The 17306-nt window shown below is 40.2% G+C and overlaps 1 pseudogene; it reads right to left on the minus strand.

Annotated features, from left to right (window-relative positions):
- Positions 1-643: 643 nt before the first annotated feature.
- LOC126261199 (5S ribosomal RNA) lies at positions 644-761 on the minus strand (annotated as a pseudogene).
- Positions 762-17306: the final 16545 nt, after the last annotated feature.

Here is a 17306-nt window from a genome sequence, read left to right on the forward strand (position 1 = left end):
CCCACTCTAAAGCAACAACTATGATGGCACTAAGTCAATCAATTTCTTTAATAAAAAGAAAGAAAAAGGGGTTAAAGTTGATGGCTTGGAGTTTGATTTGAATGAAGTAGCCTCAATAGAATTTATTTCTAAGTATTAGGCCAGCAATTTAACAGTTTCTGAGAAATTGAAGAGAGAGTAATTTCAACCCATTACAGGGGCATACTTGTGGAGCAATTCCATTGGTAACTGGAGCAGTGAGACCTGCATTCAAATCACAGTTGACTGTCTCCCTCTCTTTTGAAGAGTCATTTTCCTCCAATCATGCTGCTATATGAATTTCATGATAGTTTTCATTCTCTTTTCCAGAAAGGAAGCCTAGTGACTGAAACACTTTAACAGGAGCATTTGAAAACACAATTTATGCAGCACACCATATAATAAACTAAACTAAACTCCATCCGAACAGGCCTTGGAAGGCCCAACGGCACCGACCGGCCGCCGTGTCGTCGTCAGCTCACAGATGTCACTGGATGTGGATATGGAAAGGCATGTGGTCTGCACACCGCTCTCCTGACCGTATGTCAGTTTACGAGACTGGAGCTGCTACTTCTCAATCAAGTAGGTCCTCAGTTTACTTCACAAGGGCTGAGTGCAGCCCACTTGCCAACAGCACTTGGCAGACCAGATGGTCACTCATCCAAGTGCTAGCCAAGCTCGACAGCACTTAACTTTGGTGATCTGATGGGAACCAGTGTTGCCACTGCGGCAAGGCCGTTGGCAACATATAATAAACTGCTCAAAATAGAGGGATAAGAATTTGATGGAGTGTAACATATACATAGTTCGTGATAAAATATATACTGATGCTCTTAGTCTTCTGATGTGTTTTAATAATGAGAACAATCCTCCAAAGTACTTTTAAAAGCCATGGCTTATTGGTGGCATTCACATGTATCATTCCATGCCTAAGAGTGAAATGAATGAGCAATGCCTCACTCTGCCATCTATCGAGTGTAAGTAATGAGTCCATCTCTATACTCTTTGACTGCCCAGGACTTACAAAATGATCTAAGGGCAGTAACTGGTTGCAATGTCAGTGATCAAACAATACACAACAGACTCAGAGAGGCCGATTTTAAGACCAAATGGTTCAAATGGCTCTGAGCACTATGGGACTTAACTTCTGTGGTCATCAGTCCCCTAGAACTTAGAACTACTTAAACCTAACTAACCTAAGGACATCACACACATCCATGCCCGAGGCAGGATTCGAACCTGCGACCTTAGCGGTCATGCGGTTCCAGACTGAAGCGCCTTTAACCGCACGGCCACACCGGCCGGCGATTTTAAGACCAAGGAGACCTCATCACATCGCTCAATTAACAGCTCAGCACCTGAGAAAGGAACATTGATTTGCTGAGGAACATGGGCCCTGACAGCTGCATCACTGGCACAATGTATTGTTTACAGACAATTTCCTCTTTCATCTAACACAGTGCAATGGGCCTATTAGTATATATCATCATCATAGTGAGCTTTATAATGAAGCAGCAGTCCAGGAAATGGACAAATTTGGCTTGTGGCTCAGTGATTGTGTGGGGTGGAATCACAATTGATGGATGATCTGACCTTCAGTTACTCAGAGGCCCTCTATATGCTTGGAGGTACATCAGTGAGATTGTGTTGATTCATGTTACACCCACTGCAGTTACAATAGGTCTCGAGTTTATAGCTGTGTGGTCTGAGGCGCCTCGTCATGGTCCGTGCGGCTCCCCCCGTCGGAGGTTTGAGTCCTCCCTCGGGCATGGGTGTGTGTGTGTGTGTTGTCCATAGCGTAAGTTAGATTAAGTACTGTGTAGGTTTAGGGACCGAAGACCTCAGCAGTGTGTTCCCATAAGACTTAACCACAAATTTCCACAATTGTTCTCCAGTTTATATCACACAATCCCTATGTGAGCGATATGTAGGGGGTTGTCATAAATTCCCAAATTATATTTAAAGCTGATTCTTGAAACTTTGTTAGTAGACTTTCTTGTGATAGTTTACATCCATCTTCAAGAGTCTGCCAGTTCAGTCCCTTCAGTATCTCTGTGGCACTCTTCCATGGTACAACCAAACCTGTGACCATTCGTGCTGCACTTCTCTGTCTACATTCAATATCCCCTGTTAGTCGTATTTGGTATCAGTCCCATACATTTGAGCAATAAGAGGTGTGATTGGAAAGTTTTAAGAACGGATCCGCTAGTGCTTACTGGTTTGGCGGCCAGGTACACGGGCGGGGGGGGGGGGAGTGATTCATTGCCTTGTCCTTGAACGCCCTCTGATAGGAGGAAACCGTGTTTCCTTTATTCAGTTTGTTGTGACCGCTGGTTGAGTGCAGGTGTCTGTTAGGGCTTGTTGCCGGATTCTGTCTGTGTGAAAATGGATGTAAAAACAGAGCAACAAGTTTGTGTGAAATTTTGTTGTAAAACCGGGAAATCAGCTTCGGAGACTTATGAACTATTAAAAACAGCTTTTGTAGATAATTGTATGAGCCAGTCAAACGTTTTCATCTGGTTCAACAGATTTAAAAATGGCCGCGAATCATTTGAAGATGAACCATGGTCCGGTCGTCCTTCCAACTCAGAAATGAATGAAAATGTGAAAGTTTGCAACTTAGTGCGCTCTGGTCATAGAATCACAACTAAGATGATGACTGATGAACTTAATTTAAGTTTCTATGCAATTCAGTCAACTAACAAAAAAGTTGCTGGTACTTGGTGGTTCATGGTGTGGGTTCCTGTAGTCATGTCCTAGTTCATGAACCACGGGCAACGTATGAGTGGCCAAGTAAGTGGTCCCGACAGTCGGGATACCAGTTACTTTGGAATAAGGCTGGGCATCTCGGACATATTCTGAGTCGTGGTCACCTTTGTGCTCATACGGCTAAGACTACCAAATCCACCGGTTATCCCTCAGCCGTTAGGGGTAAAACCCAATGGGACTCTGGGCAAGTAAGGCTAGCAACCTGCTTCCCTGGTGCTTTAAATATGATGCTAGCAACAATCAGAGCAAAATGCCTCAGACCTTTGGAGGTGACGGAGTCCCACCTCTAACTGACAAACCAGGGACTCCTAAGATACGACTTGGCAAACAAATGGTAATGAGATGGGGAGCTATTAATATCAATGGGGGCTACTCTGGGAAGAAGGTAGAGCTGGCAGAGGCTGCAAGCAAGATGGGGCTGGATGTTTTAGCTGTTAGTGATGTTCGAGTAAGGGGTGAGAAAGAAGAGGAAGTGGGAGAATACAAGGTCTACCTGTCAGAAGTCAAAGCAGGAATAGCACAATGGGGTGTAGGGCTTTACATCAGGAAAGAAATGGAACCCAGCGTAGTTGCAATAAGGTATGTAAACGAACAACTGATGTGGATAGATTTGACAGTGTCTAGCAAGAAAATTAGAATTGTGTCAGTATATTCGCATTGTGAAGGGACAGATCAAGATAAGATGGATAGTTCTTATGAGGCACTCGGTGATGTAGTTGTTAGAGTAAAGGACAAGGACAGTGTTCTGCTCATGGGTGATTTTAACGCCAGGATTGGAAATCGAACAGAAGGGTATGAAAAGGTTATGGGTAAATTTGGAGAGGATATGGAGGCCAACAGGAACGGGAAACAACTCTTGGATTTCTGTGCCAGTATGGGCTTAGTAATCACAAACTCCTTTTTTAAACATAAAAACATTCACCGGTATACTTGGGAAGGCAGGGGAACCAGATCTGTCATTGACTATATAATAACAGATCAGGAAGGCTGTGAGGGACACACGTGTATTCAGGGGATTCTTTGATGACACTGATCATTATTTAATCTGCAGTGAAATTGGGATTGTGAGGCCGAAAGTGCAGGAGGTCAGGTCCATATGTAGGAGGATAAGAGTGGAGAAACTTCAGGATAAGGAAATCAGGCACAAGTACATAACAGTGATTTCAGAAAGGTACCAGTTAGTTGAATGTAGTCAATTACAGTCATTGGAAAAGGAATGGACAAGGTACAGGGACACAGTACTAGAAGTGGCTAAAGAATGTCTTGGAACAGTAGTGTGTAAAAGTAGGATGAAGCAAACAGCTTGGTGGAATGACACAGTCAAGGCAGCCTGTAAAAGGAAAAAGAAGGCATATCAAAACTGGCTACATACTAGAACTCAGGTAGACAGAGAAAGTTATGTTGAAGAAAGAAACAAAGCCAAACAGATAATTGCAGCATCCAAGAAGAAATCTTGGGAAGACCTTGGAAACAGGTTGGAGACCATGGGTCAAGCTGCTGGAAAACCATTCTGGAGTGTAATTAGCACTCTTCGAAAGGGAGGTAAGAAGGAAATGACAAGTATTTTGGACAGGTCAGGAAAACTGCTGGTGAATCCTGTGGATGCCTTGGGCAGATGGAGGGAATATTTTGAAGAGTTGCTCGATGTAGGTGAAAATACAATCAGTAATGTTTCAGATTTCGAGGTAGAATGGGATAGGAATGATGATGGAAATAGGATCACATTTGAGGAAGTGGAGAAAATGGTCAATAGATCGCAGTGCAATAAAGCAGCTGGGGTGGATGATTTCAAGTCGGAACTCATCAAATACAGTGGAATGTCAGGTCTTAAATGGCTACACAGGATAATTGAATTGGCCTGGGAGTCAGGACAGGTTCCATCAGACTGGACAAAAGCAGTAATCACACAAATCTTTAAACATGGAAACAGAAAAGATTGTAACAACTGCAGAGGTATCTCTTTAATCAGCATTGTGGGTAAAATCTTCTCAAGTATTGTTGAAAGGAAAGTGCGAGTATTAGTTGAGGACCAATTGGATGAAATCAGTGTGGGTTTAGGCCTCTTAGAGGTTGTCAGGAGCAGATCTTTAGCTTACGGCAAATAATGGAGAAGTATTATGAGTGGAACAGGGAATTGTATCTATGCTTTATAGATCTAGAAAAGGCATATGACTGGGTTCCTAGGAGGAAGTTATTGTCTGTTCTACGAGATTATGGAATAGGAGGCAAACTTTTGCAAGCAATTAAAGGTCTTTGCATGGATAATCAGGCAGCAATTAGAGTTGACGGTAAATTGAGTTCATGGCTCAGAGTAGTTTCAGGGGTAAGACAAGGCTGCAACCTGTCTCCACTGTTGTTCATATTATTTATGGATCATATGTTGAAAACAATAGACTGGCTGGGTGAGATTAAGATATGTGAACACAAAATAAGCAGTCTTGCATATGTGGATGACTTAGTTGTGATGGCAGATTCGATTGAAAGTTTGCAAAGTAATATTTCAGAGCTAGATCAGAAATGTAAGGACTATGGTATGAAGATTAGCATCTCCAAAGCGAAAGTAATGTCAGTGGGAAAGAAATATAAACGGATTGAGTGCCAAATAGGAGGAACAAAGTTAGAACCGGTGGACGGTTTCAAGTACTTAGGATGCATATTCTCACAGGATGGCAACATAGTAAAAGAACTGGAAGCGAGGTGTAGCAAAGCTAATGCAGTGAGCGTCAGCTACGATCTACTCTCTTCTGCAAGAAGGAAGTCAGTACCAAGACTAAGTTATCTGTGCACCATTCAATCTTTCGACCAACTTTGTTGTATGGGAGCACAAGCTAGGTGGATTCAGGTTACCTTATCAACAAGGTTGAGGTTATGGATATGAAAGTAGCTAGGATGATTGCAGGTACTAGTAGATGGGAACAATGGCAGGAGGGTGTCCACAATGAGGAAATCAAAGAAAAACTGGAAATGAACTCTATAGATGTAGCAATCAGGGCGAACAGGCTTAAGTGGTGGGGTCATGTTACACGCATGGGAGAAGCAAGGTTACCCAAGAGACTCAAGGGTTCAGCAGTAGAGGGTAGGAGGAGTCAGGGGAAGACCAAGGAGAAGGTAACTGGATTCGGTTAAGAATGATTTTGAAGTAATAGGTTTAACATCAGAAGAGGCACCAATGTTAGCACTGAATAGGGGATCATGGAGGAATTTTATAAGGGGGGGCTATGCTCCAGACTGAACGCTGAAAGGCATAATCAGTCTTAAATGATGATGATGATGATGATGACAGAGGAAACTAACAAAAAGTCCTCAATCCAGTCACAAATTTCACTTAATACCCCATATGATCATACTTTTGACAATAAACCTAGGTGAGGTACTGAGTCAAATGCTTTTCGGAAATCAAGAAATAGAGCATCTATTTGACTGCCTTCATCCAAAGCATTCAGTATTTCATGTGTGAAAAGTGCAAATTGGGTTTCATATGAGCAATGTTTTTGGATTCCACACTGGTTGACATTGAGGAGGTTATTCTGTTCAAGATACATCATTATGTTTGAGCTCAAAATATGTTCTAAATTTCAGAAACAAATTTATGTTGAGGATACTGGACAGTAGTTTTGCGGATACATTTTATCCCCTTCTTGTAAACAGTCCTTTTTTCCAAGAACTTGACACAGTTTTTTTTGTTCAACGGATCTATGATAAATTATAGTTAGGAGAGGGGCTAACTCGACTGTAAATTCACTATATAATCTGACAGCAATACAGTCAGGGCCTGGAGCTTTTTTCAATTTTAACAATACCACTGACACTAAAACCTATTTCATTCATCTTTTCCGTGGTACAACGATTAAATTGGGGTAATTGTCCTGGGTTTTCCTCCGTAAAGGAACATTTGAAAACAGAGTTAAGCATATCAGCGTTTGCTTTGCTACCATCAATTTCAATTCCCTCTCATTCGCTAGGGACTGGACACTAACTTTGGAGCCTCTAAAGCCTTTGCATATGGCCAGAATTTCCCTGGGTTTTGTGAAATTTCATTTGACAATATTCTGCTATGGTAGTCACTAAAGGCACCATGCATTGCTCTCCTGACAGCCAAATGCATTTCATTCGCTATCTCTCTATCTATAGCCCTACACTTTGTTTCACGCCTGTTATGCAGTCACCTCTGTTTCTTTAGAAGTTTCTTTACAATGACTGTATACCATGGAGGTTCCCTCCTATTATGAACTGTCCTACTTGGTACATATCTGTCCAGTGCTATTCTTTTAAACTTGAACTATAGTTCCTCTACATGCTCCTATGTGCTGAAAGCTTTGAGTTCCTCACTGAGATATGACACTACTGATTTTTTATCTAGTTTGGTGAATATGTGTATCTTTCTGTTTGTTTCAGTTGTCCTTTGTACTTTGGTAATCATTGCCACAACTGCATTTTGGTCATGGATAGCAGTGGACATCCTCAAAGAAGTCAGGTCTATTTGTTGCCATTAGATCCAATATATTTCCTTCAGGAGTGGTGTTCCTAACTATATGTTCTAGATAGTTTTCAAAAAAAACATTAGATTAGATTAGATTAATACTAGTTCCGTGGATCATGAATACAATATTTCGTAATGATGTGGAACGAGTCAAATTTTCCAATACATGACATAATTAAGTTAATTTAACAACATACTTAAGTTAATATAACAACTTTTTTATTTTTTTGTGTTTTTTTATGTATTTTTTATTTTTTACTTTTTTATAATTTTTTTTCCTTAATTTATGTCTAAAAATTCCTCTATGGAGTAGAAGGAGTTGTCATTCAGAAATTCTTTTAATTTCTTCTTAAATACTTGTTGGTTTAGTAATGTTTCACAGGATGCCTTATCACACGCACCACTAACAAAACTGTAATTTTCCCAATTAATTGTTGGCTGATTAAAGTCTCCACTGAAGATTACAATATGATTGGGGAACTTACGTACAAGTGAAATGAGTTTTTCTCTAAAGTTTATGGTTACATCAGGATACGATTCTGTTGAGCAGTAAAAGAATACAATTATCATTTTATGCCCACCCCTGATACGGAGTTTTACCCAAATAATCTCACACACTGCTTCCCTTTCTATCTTGGTGGATTTGAGTTTCCTGTCTACTGTGACAAATACACCACCTCCATTTCCCATTTTTCTACCCTTTTGATAAACAATTACATTTTCCCCAAAAATCTCACTGCTATCAATTTCAGGTTTCAACCAACCTTCTGTACCTAATATCATATGAACTTCACTGCTTTTCATGAGCACTTCAAGCTCTGGCATTTTGTTGTCAATGCTTCGGCAGTTATTCACTAGGATTTTAATACTCACCTGTGAGAGGTGCTTTGATCTTTCACTGATACTTCTGGGTTTCCTACAGCTATCATTATCGGGATTGGATGGAGAATCACTTAATCTAAAAGACCCTCGTGTGCACCCCACACACAGTCAGCTACCTGAGTAGCAGCCTCCAATGTGTAGTGCACACCTGACCCATTTATGGGAATCCTAACTTCTCAACCCTATGGTGCAAGTCCAGGAAGTCACAGCATAGCTTGTCACAGAACCTTCGATGTCTGTGGTTCAATCGTTCCATTCAACTCAGAACCAAAGGGCCATAATAAGTTCTGGGGATGATGCTGCAAATTGTGAGCTTCACTGAAGCTCCCTGCACAAGGCTGGTCTTCTCAACCTTCTCTACCAGTTACTGAAATCACCCACGTATGGCCTCAGAGCCAAGAAAACAGGCACCATTTGTTCCAATGTGCACCACAATCTGCAGTTGCTTGCACCTTGTTCCCTCAATGGCTGCCAGAATAGACTATACAACATGTTGAATGAGTTCCTCAGGCGTACACATGATGAGTGCACCCAGTATTCTCTCCTGTCTCTTGCTCCCATTTCCCTAAAGTGTACCATCATTCCCAAATGGTGCAATGATGCCTTGTTTCACTTCTGACAGAATGTGGACAATGGCAGTTTATTGTCTGTGATAAGAGTGAAATGTCTAGCATCAAGCATGTGCCTAAACTTTTCACTGAGGCCTATGCCACGGATAATTTGCGATCGTATCTTGACCAATTTGCTTGTGATGGTGATGTATCATGACCAATTTGCTTGTGATGGTGATAATTTTTTTATTGAAGAAAGCTAGAGATTTCCAGTCACGTTGCATACTGTTCTGTAATACTGTTCCAATGGTAGTTGGTGATGCATCCACCATAACAGTGAGAAGTGTATCAGGAAGAGGATAAGCTAATAGTGTAGCCTGTGGAGTACTATCATTCACTCTGGTAAAGGATGCTTTCGTTTCATCAGTTTGTGTAATGTGCTTCAGGTTTAGGTGAAACTTTAAGGAATTCATTGAGAGGCACTGCCAGCAATGCATGGTTGCAGAACAAACGTCAATAAAAGTTTGCCAAGCCCTGGAAATGACCTAATTCGCATATTGTCATGGGCAATGGAAACTGAGAAATAGTTTCCATTCCAATCATAGAATGCAAGCTTTCATATCTGCATTTCTGTTATTGTTTATTTTTGTTTTATGGGCATTAGGCTTTGGTCCAAAGCATTATTATCTGCCTAATGTTTCATCTTCCAATGCTGGCAATACCAACACAGACTATAATGACTCAGAAAGCAGTTACAAGCTCAGCAAGCCAAATAGTTTGGCTTTTTTGAGATTGTAACTGCTTTTTGTGTCATAATAGTCTCAGATGATGTCGCCAGCATAGGCAGATAAAACATTAGGCAGAGAACTATGCCGTGGACCATGGCCTAATGCCAATGAATCAAAAATCACCAATAGCTTCAACTTTGTCTTGCTGTTGCAGGACTCCTTGTGCACTGATAAGGTACCTTAAGAATTTAATTTTCATTACCTCAAAGACACATTTTGATGTGTTAATTACCAATCCAAGTTCTTGTAGTCTAGTGGAAAGTTGCTGCAGCAAGTGTATTAGATGCTCTCCCTCACTTGACAACATTACAAGCAGATTATCAATATAGTTGTTTCATTCATGAAGTCCTGGAAAGTCTGGGCGGTATTCCACAGTCCCAAATAGCATGTGCAGGAATTCGTAGATTCCAAATGGTGGTTAATTAATTTAATTTGTGGTAATTTCCTATGAGACCAAACTGCTGAGGTCATCAGACCCTTAGACTTACACACTACTTAAACTAACTTACACTAAGGACGAACCACACCCATGCCCGAGGGAGGACTCGAACCTCTGACGGCGGGAGCTGCGCGAACTGTGACCAGGTGCCCCAGACCACACGGCTACCCTGCGTGGCGGGATTCCAAATGAAGTGCACACAGCAGTTTTGCATATATATTTTGGTGCAATGGGTATATGGCAAAAGACAAAGATGAAGTTGGTTGTGGATAAAACTGTCTTGCCATGAAAGCATAGTAGTGTATGCAGTATGCAGTGCAGCGTAGCAGTTGGATATCATTCTGCCAATAGTCACCACAAGGGCTTAACCTGTTGCTATTCTTAGGTGTGGTGAGGTGCAGTTACTATTTGGAGGGCAACAGATATCTTGTGCTAACATAAAAGAGAACTTTTGCTTTGCAAGGTTGTGCTTTCCAAGAGGTAAACAACGAGGCATTGTATGGACCGGTGATCCTAATGTGGTGTCTTTGTAATGTACCATAGAGTGTTTTATTGATGCGGGAGAAGCCTGTCAATGAGTGACTTCAAGAAACTGGCAAAGCAAGTTTTCACATGGTGAATCACCAACAACTGTGCTGTAGAGTTTAGCAGGCATCAATGACTAAGAGCTGGGGGAGACCTTAAAATGATAAGAAATCTACTCCAACAATCAGGTATAGCATGTTGGTGATTATGAACCTCTATATGAATTCATCTCAAAGATTGAAGTTTAGGTGTAAGGTGACATAGCTATACATCTTGAGGGAATATCCATTTGCAGTATACAGATGACTGCCATTGGTATCTTGCCATGGAAGCTAAGAAGAAGGGTAAACTGAGATATCGGCACCTCTATCAACAAGAAATTGTTCAGGGGGGTGCACGAAAAATTAGCTCTGAGTAGTAGACTGTTCACTGTTGCCTGCTAATTGTTATCTATTGTATCAAAGTTGTGAGTATGAAAGCCAGTTTGACAGTAAATATCTCATTGAGGAGAATCTCCTTCAAGAAAGTGTCACAATAGCAGAGGCATACATGTCTACTGATTCATTTAAGAAAGCGTGGGACATTTTTGCAAAGTTTCCTGGCATTTTCATATTGGCAAAGAGCAGTATACAGCAAAGTAGCATGCTATTGGGTCACTTGCGAATGCAAAAATGCATCAAGCCCTATCTGTTAATACAGCTGCTGTGATCATGGATATTGGAGCACAAGTGGCCCAGAGTCCAGAGAAGTCAACATGCAAATTATAACAACAATTGAACATTTTGTGTAGGTCTTGTCAGTATGTAAACCAATGAAAACCCAGGATGGAATAATGACAATATTACAAAAAGGATAAATTGTTTTTCACCATAAAGTGGAAATGTTGTCACAGACAGGCACAAAGAAAAGTTGTGTAAGTTTTCTGCCAAAAAGCTGTCTTCTGCAGTAGACAAAACACACACACATGCACACGCATGCAGATATTCATGCAAATGCAACTATCACACACATGACCAGCCAGGGACAGTAGTCATGTGTGTGAGAGGTGGTTTTGCTTGAATCTCTCTCTCTCTCTCTCTCTCTCTCTCTCTCTCTCTCTCTGTGTGTGTGTGTGTGTGTGTGTGTGTGTAAGTGTAATGTAACAATATTATGAGGAAGGTAGTCGCTACTCACCCTACAGCGTAGATTCTGAGTCGCAATAGGTACAACAAAAAGACTGTCAGAAAGTGAACCTTTGGCCTTCAGACTCACTCAGTAGTAGTAGTAGTAGTAGTAGTAGTGGTGGTAATAGCTTTATTCATCTGTAGATCTCTTTTTACAAGGATATAGGACATGTCAAAGTATTTACAAATTTATGGTTATAATAGAGGGAAACATTCCACGTAGGAAAAATATATCTAAAAACAAAGATGATGTGACTTACCAAATGAAAGTGCTGGCAGGTCGACAGACACACAAACATACACACAGAATTCAAGCTTTCGCAACAAACTGTTGTCTCATCAGGAAAGATGGAAGGAGAGGGAAAGACGAAAGGATGTGGGTTTTAAGGGAGAGGGTAAGGAGTCATTCCAATCCCGGGAGCGGAAAGACTTACCTTAGGGGGAAAAAAGGTCGGGTATACACTCGCACACACACACATATCCATCCACACATATACAGACACAAGCAGACATCTTACTCCTGGTATACAATACTTTTTTTACAAATAACTTATTAAATAATGTAATGCACCATTGTTCACTCATATCTCACTATCAGTCACTGCACACAATATACACACATTGTTTCATAACACTTCAGTCACTATAGACACACGCACACACAATGGTGATCTCTGGGCCATATTCTATACTGCAACTTCCCATTTGCTATCCTGAAAAACTGAGTCAGCATCCCTCCATAATGAGTGAGATGTTGAGCTCAGAAAGAGGAAGAGGTGTTAGTATTGTGCCATGCATAGCTTGGGGTAAGTATTTCTAGAAAGGAAAAAACATAAAGTGAAGGTGTTATGTGGAGTGTTGGATATTTTATAATCATTATTATTTATTTATTTACTTGTATAGCATTTTTATCAAACCCCCTACTCTGTTTTAGCTAAGTAATCCTTCAATGTATAAAATGTATTGCATAACAGGTACTTATTATCTACCTTTCTAAATAAATGTATTTTTGCAATTTCTTTAATCTCTTTTGGTAATTTATTGTACAGTTTTATCCCTTGGTAGAAAATGTTGTTTTTAGTTTTATGTTTATTTTTTCTTGGTAAATGTAAGTTGAGTCTACCTCTTGTTGCACGGTCGTGGACAGAGCTGTTTGTGCAGTAATTGCCAATGTTATTTTTGGTGTGTACAACTGCCTGGTAAATGTATTCACATGGAGCAGTTAAAATCCCCAGTGTTCTGAACAGATCTTTACAATGAGCTCGACTAGTATTTTTGGTTATTATTCTTTTTGCTCTTTTCTGGAGTTTGAAAATTGTGCTCATATTTTGTGCATTTGTTCCCCAAAAAAGAATGCCATAGCTGAGAAATGAGTGTACATATCAATAATATGTAACTAAAAGACACTGCATGTTGCACACTGATGATAGAATTCTAAGGGCATAACATGCTGATGACATTCTGTTCTGCTTCGAGATGACTGGGTGTTCGTGTTGTCCTCATCATTTCATCATCATCCAGGAAAGTGGCGAAAATGGGCTGAGCAAAAGTTGGGAAATTGTACGGGCGCTGATAACAGTTGAGCGCCCCACAAACCAAACATCATCATCATCAACATTCTGTTTGCAAGTACCTCTGTGTGTTCACACCACTTCAACTGAGAATCAATATTCATTCCTAGAAATTTTGCATTTGTTACACAGTCTATAGAGGTGCCATCTACATTTAATTTAACTTTGTCATTTTTCCTCTTCAAATTGAAATTCATGGCATTAGTTTTCTTTATGTTCACTATAACTTTATTACTTATTGACCAATCATAAACTTCCTTGAATGTTTAATTTGCTTTCTCAGCAAGGAGTTCTCTTGTTTTATCAGTGACTATAATATTGCTGTCATCAGCGAAGAGGATTTTTACACCATGAGTAACACTACTGGGAAAGTCATTGATATATATCAGAAACAGTATTGGTCCTAATATGCACCTTGCGGAACCCCTATATTAATGTATTTTGGTTCTGATAAGTGTTTTACTGAATGTTTAGATCTGTTTGAAGTATGTGTTATCTCTACTCTTTGTACCCTATCTGTTAGGTATGATCGAAATGAGTCATTAGCTACCCCTCTTATTCCTAATGCTTCTAATTTATTTAATAGAATCTTGTGGTCGATTGTATCAAACGCCTTAGAAAGATCCAAAAATATGCCTGTGACACACTCATCTTTATCAAGAGCATCAAGTACAACTTTTGTGAATTCTACTATGGCTGACTCTGTATTTTTGCCTCTTCGGAAACCAAACTGTGATTCGCTTAAAAGATTGTATTTATTCAGGTAATTCATTAATCTGTCTCTCATAATTGCTTCTATTATTTTTGAGAATGCTGACAGCAGAGAAATGGGCTGGTAATTTTCTGTGTCTTCTGCATTTCCTTTCTTAAGCAAAGGTACAACTCTTGCCTGTTTAAACTGCTCTGGAAATGTCCCCGATGTGAAGGATTCATTTATTATATTTGTTAAGGGGTCATGTATAATCCCTATGCATTGTTTCAGTACACACATTGTTACTTCATCTAAGCCTACGGACTTTTTATTTTTTAGTTTTTGAATTGTTTTACTGACTTCATTCTCTGTGGTTGGAAGTAACATCATTGTATTAAGTGCAACATTATTTACAGATGTTAGTTTTGTGTGGGAGAATTTTTGCTGTAACTTCTCTGCAATACTTGAAAAATGCTTGTTTACGTAGTTTGCGAAGTGCTATGGATCATTTATTACTTTATCCCCCTCCTTTAGCAGTATGTTATTCTGCATTTGTTTGCCCCTCCCCGTTTCCTTTTTCATAACATCCCAGACTGCTTTGCTTTTATTCTCTGCATTATATATTATTTTGTCATTAAATGACTTTTTTGCAGCAATCAGCACCTTCCTATACACCTTTTTGTATCTATGATAGAAATTTAAGAATTCTGGATTGTTGTGAATTTTTTTCATGGAACTGAGGTGTTTAAGTGTTTGGGAGGACTTCTTAATACCTGCTGAAACACAAGCACAAAGTCTGCTTGTGTCTGTATATGTGTGGATGGATATGTGTGTGTGTGCGAGTGTATACCTGTCCTTTTTCCCCCCTAAGGTAAGTCTTTCCGCTCCCGGGACTGGAATGACTCCTTACCCTCTCCCTTAAAACCCACATCCTATCGTCTTTCCCTCTCCTTCCCCTCTTTCCTGATGAGGCAACAGTTTGTTGCGAAAGCTTGAATTTTGTGTGTGTGTTTGTTTGTGTGTCTATTGACCTGCCAGCGCTTTCGTTCGGTAAGTCACATCATCTTTGTTTTTAGATATATTTTTCCCACGTGGAATGTTTCCCTCTATTATATTAATAATATTATTAATAACACTTATTAAAAACTTTCAGTGTTTGGCTCCACAAATTTAAATTAGATGTAAAGTTTTACTCCATGCATGGGAAATAAACATTCCAGGTTGGGATGCATAAACTAAAACCAGAGGAGGGGATGGTCTGCTGCAGAGGGGGGGGGGGGGGGGGGGGGAACCCCCCATCCCCCCCTGCAAATCACACACTAGAGTCAGGGAAGCTATCTTGTCCAGATCACCACCTATGTCATATTCCCCATCCCTGTCCAAACTGTTTCCCACCTCACCCACTATCACTACATGGTCCTCTTTTGTTAAGTCCTTACATAAAGACCCTAGGTTCTCTATGACATGACTTATCCCTGCATTTGGCTTGAAGATACTGGTGGCCTGGTACATTGCCCCTAAACTTTCCTGTAGCAGAGGGTCGACACCTCGCCCAAGGCTACTACCTAGCAGCAGCACTTTCTTCTTCCTAACACTTTGTACATTCCTAGGCTTCTTGGCCTCGGTAGAAGTGTGCTGCACATTTCCTGCTCCTCGTTCTACCTGAGGCTCTTCTCCACTTAACTCTGGTAGTGGTAGATACCTGTTTTTGGTGTTGATAAACCTGTCAGATCACGTTCTCTCTCTTCCAATCCTTCTACCAGCTGCCAGTTCCCCACTACCCTCCTCCCCCCCCCCCTATCTCCCTTAATCCTTATGAGTTCCTTCCTTGCTTTCTCCAACTGTGCCTGAAGGGCACAGATTTACCTTTCCTGTTCCCCAATCAAAATTGTCCTACTGCATACTCTGCAGCTCCAGGAGAGAGGCTCTTCTGTTCTCCCGACATTCTCCCCAGTGCATCCCCCTCCTCCCCAGTGAAAATATTTCCTACAAGATTGGCAGCAAATTCCTTTACTCACTATCCTACAACAGCTCCCACATTTATCACTCATGGTCAGTTTCGAAAGAATAATTAAGTTTACATAATGTTTTAAATTTGGCAAGGACGCGAGATTGGCTGTGTGTAAACAAAAAACGACACACAGGTCTTATGTGCGGTGTTTTTTGTACTGATTTAGAGATACAATGACAGAAGAATGAATTTGTAATTAATTTGCTTTTAGAGAAGTTACGTTATCAGGCATGTTTGGTGAGGTTTTTAAATGTTTATAGCTTGGAAAATTTAGGCCTAGATCACATCTATTTAACTAGTAAACAATACTTGAGTCCAACTTTAGCAGCCAGATTTGTGTGTGAGTTACTTTTGCATGAGTATGTGTGTATTTGTGTGTGTTTTGTCTGTTTTCCAATGAAGGCCTTCTTGGTCAAAAGTTCACCTTCTGACAGCCTTTTTGTTGTGTCTATTGTGACTTGGCATCTCTGCTATACAGTGAGTAGCAACTATACTTTTCGTAATATTGTTACATTCCATCCTGGATGTTCCGTTGTTTGATTCAGAAGAACAGTTTTTGCTGAAAGCTTACTTGCTTAGCAGTCTTTTTATTGTACCTGTCTGCAACTCAACATCCCAATATATGGTGAGTAGCAATCTAACCTTTTCATAATATTGTCTTGTCAATGTGTTTTACACCATATAGGGATGAAGCCCTACAAAATGACATGTGTCCAAGAACTGAAGGGGGAAGATAAGGAAAAGCATCTTAATTACTGTACATGGTTATGTCAAACATGATTGATGAAGCCTGATTCCATCTGATGGGACATGTGAACTCCCAGATCCCAGTCAACAAAAAATCCCTGTATAATTAATAAGGAACCTCTTCATGGTGAAAAAACTGAAGTTTGGTGTGCTGTGTCAGCAGTTTTGAAACAACAATATATACTGCTGTGTACAAGCAACTGTTTGAGGAATTTTCTGCACAGGTGACAACCCATGAATATATGTAGGCCGTCTTTCAGCACATCAGTGTGACCTGTCATACTTCAAGCAAATCAATCTCATCAATTCATGAAAGATTCACAGAAGAAAAGACTCTCAGCAAAGTATTGTGGTTGCCACATTTGCTGGACATAACCACCTATGACTTATCAGTGGGGCAGTCTAAAGGGAAAAGTGTATACAAATAACCCAACAAAATTGGAAGACTTGAAAAACAATATTCATAATGAAATTTTGAGACTTGATGTGACAGAGTTGTGCAAAGTGTATATTATCATGTTAGTGTGCATGCAAAAGTGCATTGAAGCACAAGGAGGTAATTTTCAGCACCTAATGTAATGTACGAGATACGAGCAGTTAAGTAAATATAGACCTTTACATTAGCCTATTTGTTATTTCTTTATTTGATTATTACATGTTTATCTATTTGT

The sequence above is a fragment of the Schistocerca nitens genome, chromosome 5, assembly GCF_023898315.1.
Source record: "Schistocerca nitens isolate TAMUIC-IGC-003100 chromosome 5, iqSchNite1.1, whole genome shotgun sequence".
NCBI classification, from domain to species: Eukaryota; Metazoa; Arthropoda; class Insecta; order Orthoptera; family Acrididae; genus Schistocerca; species Schistocerca nitens.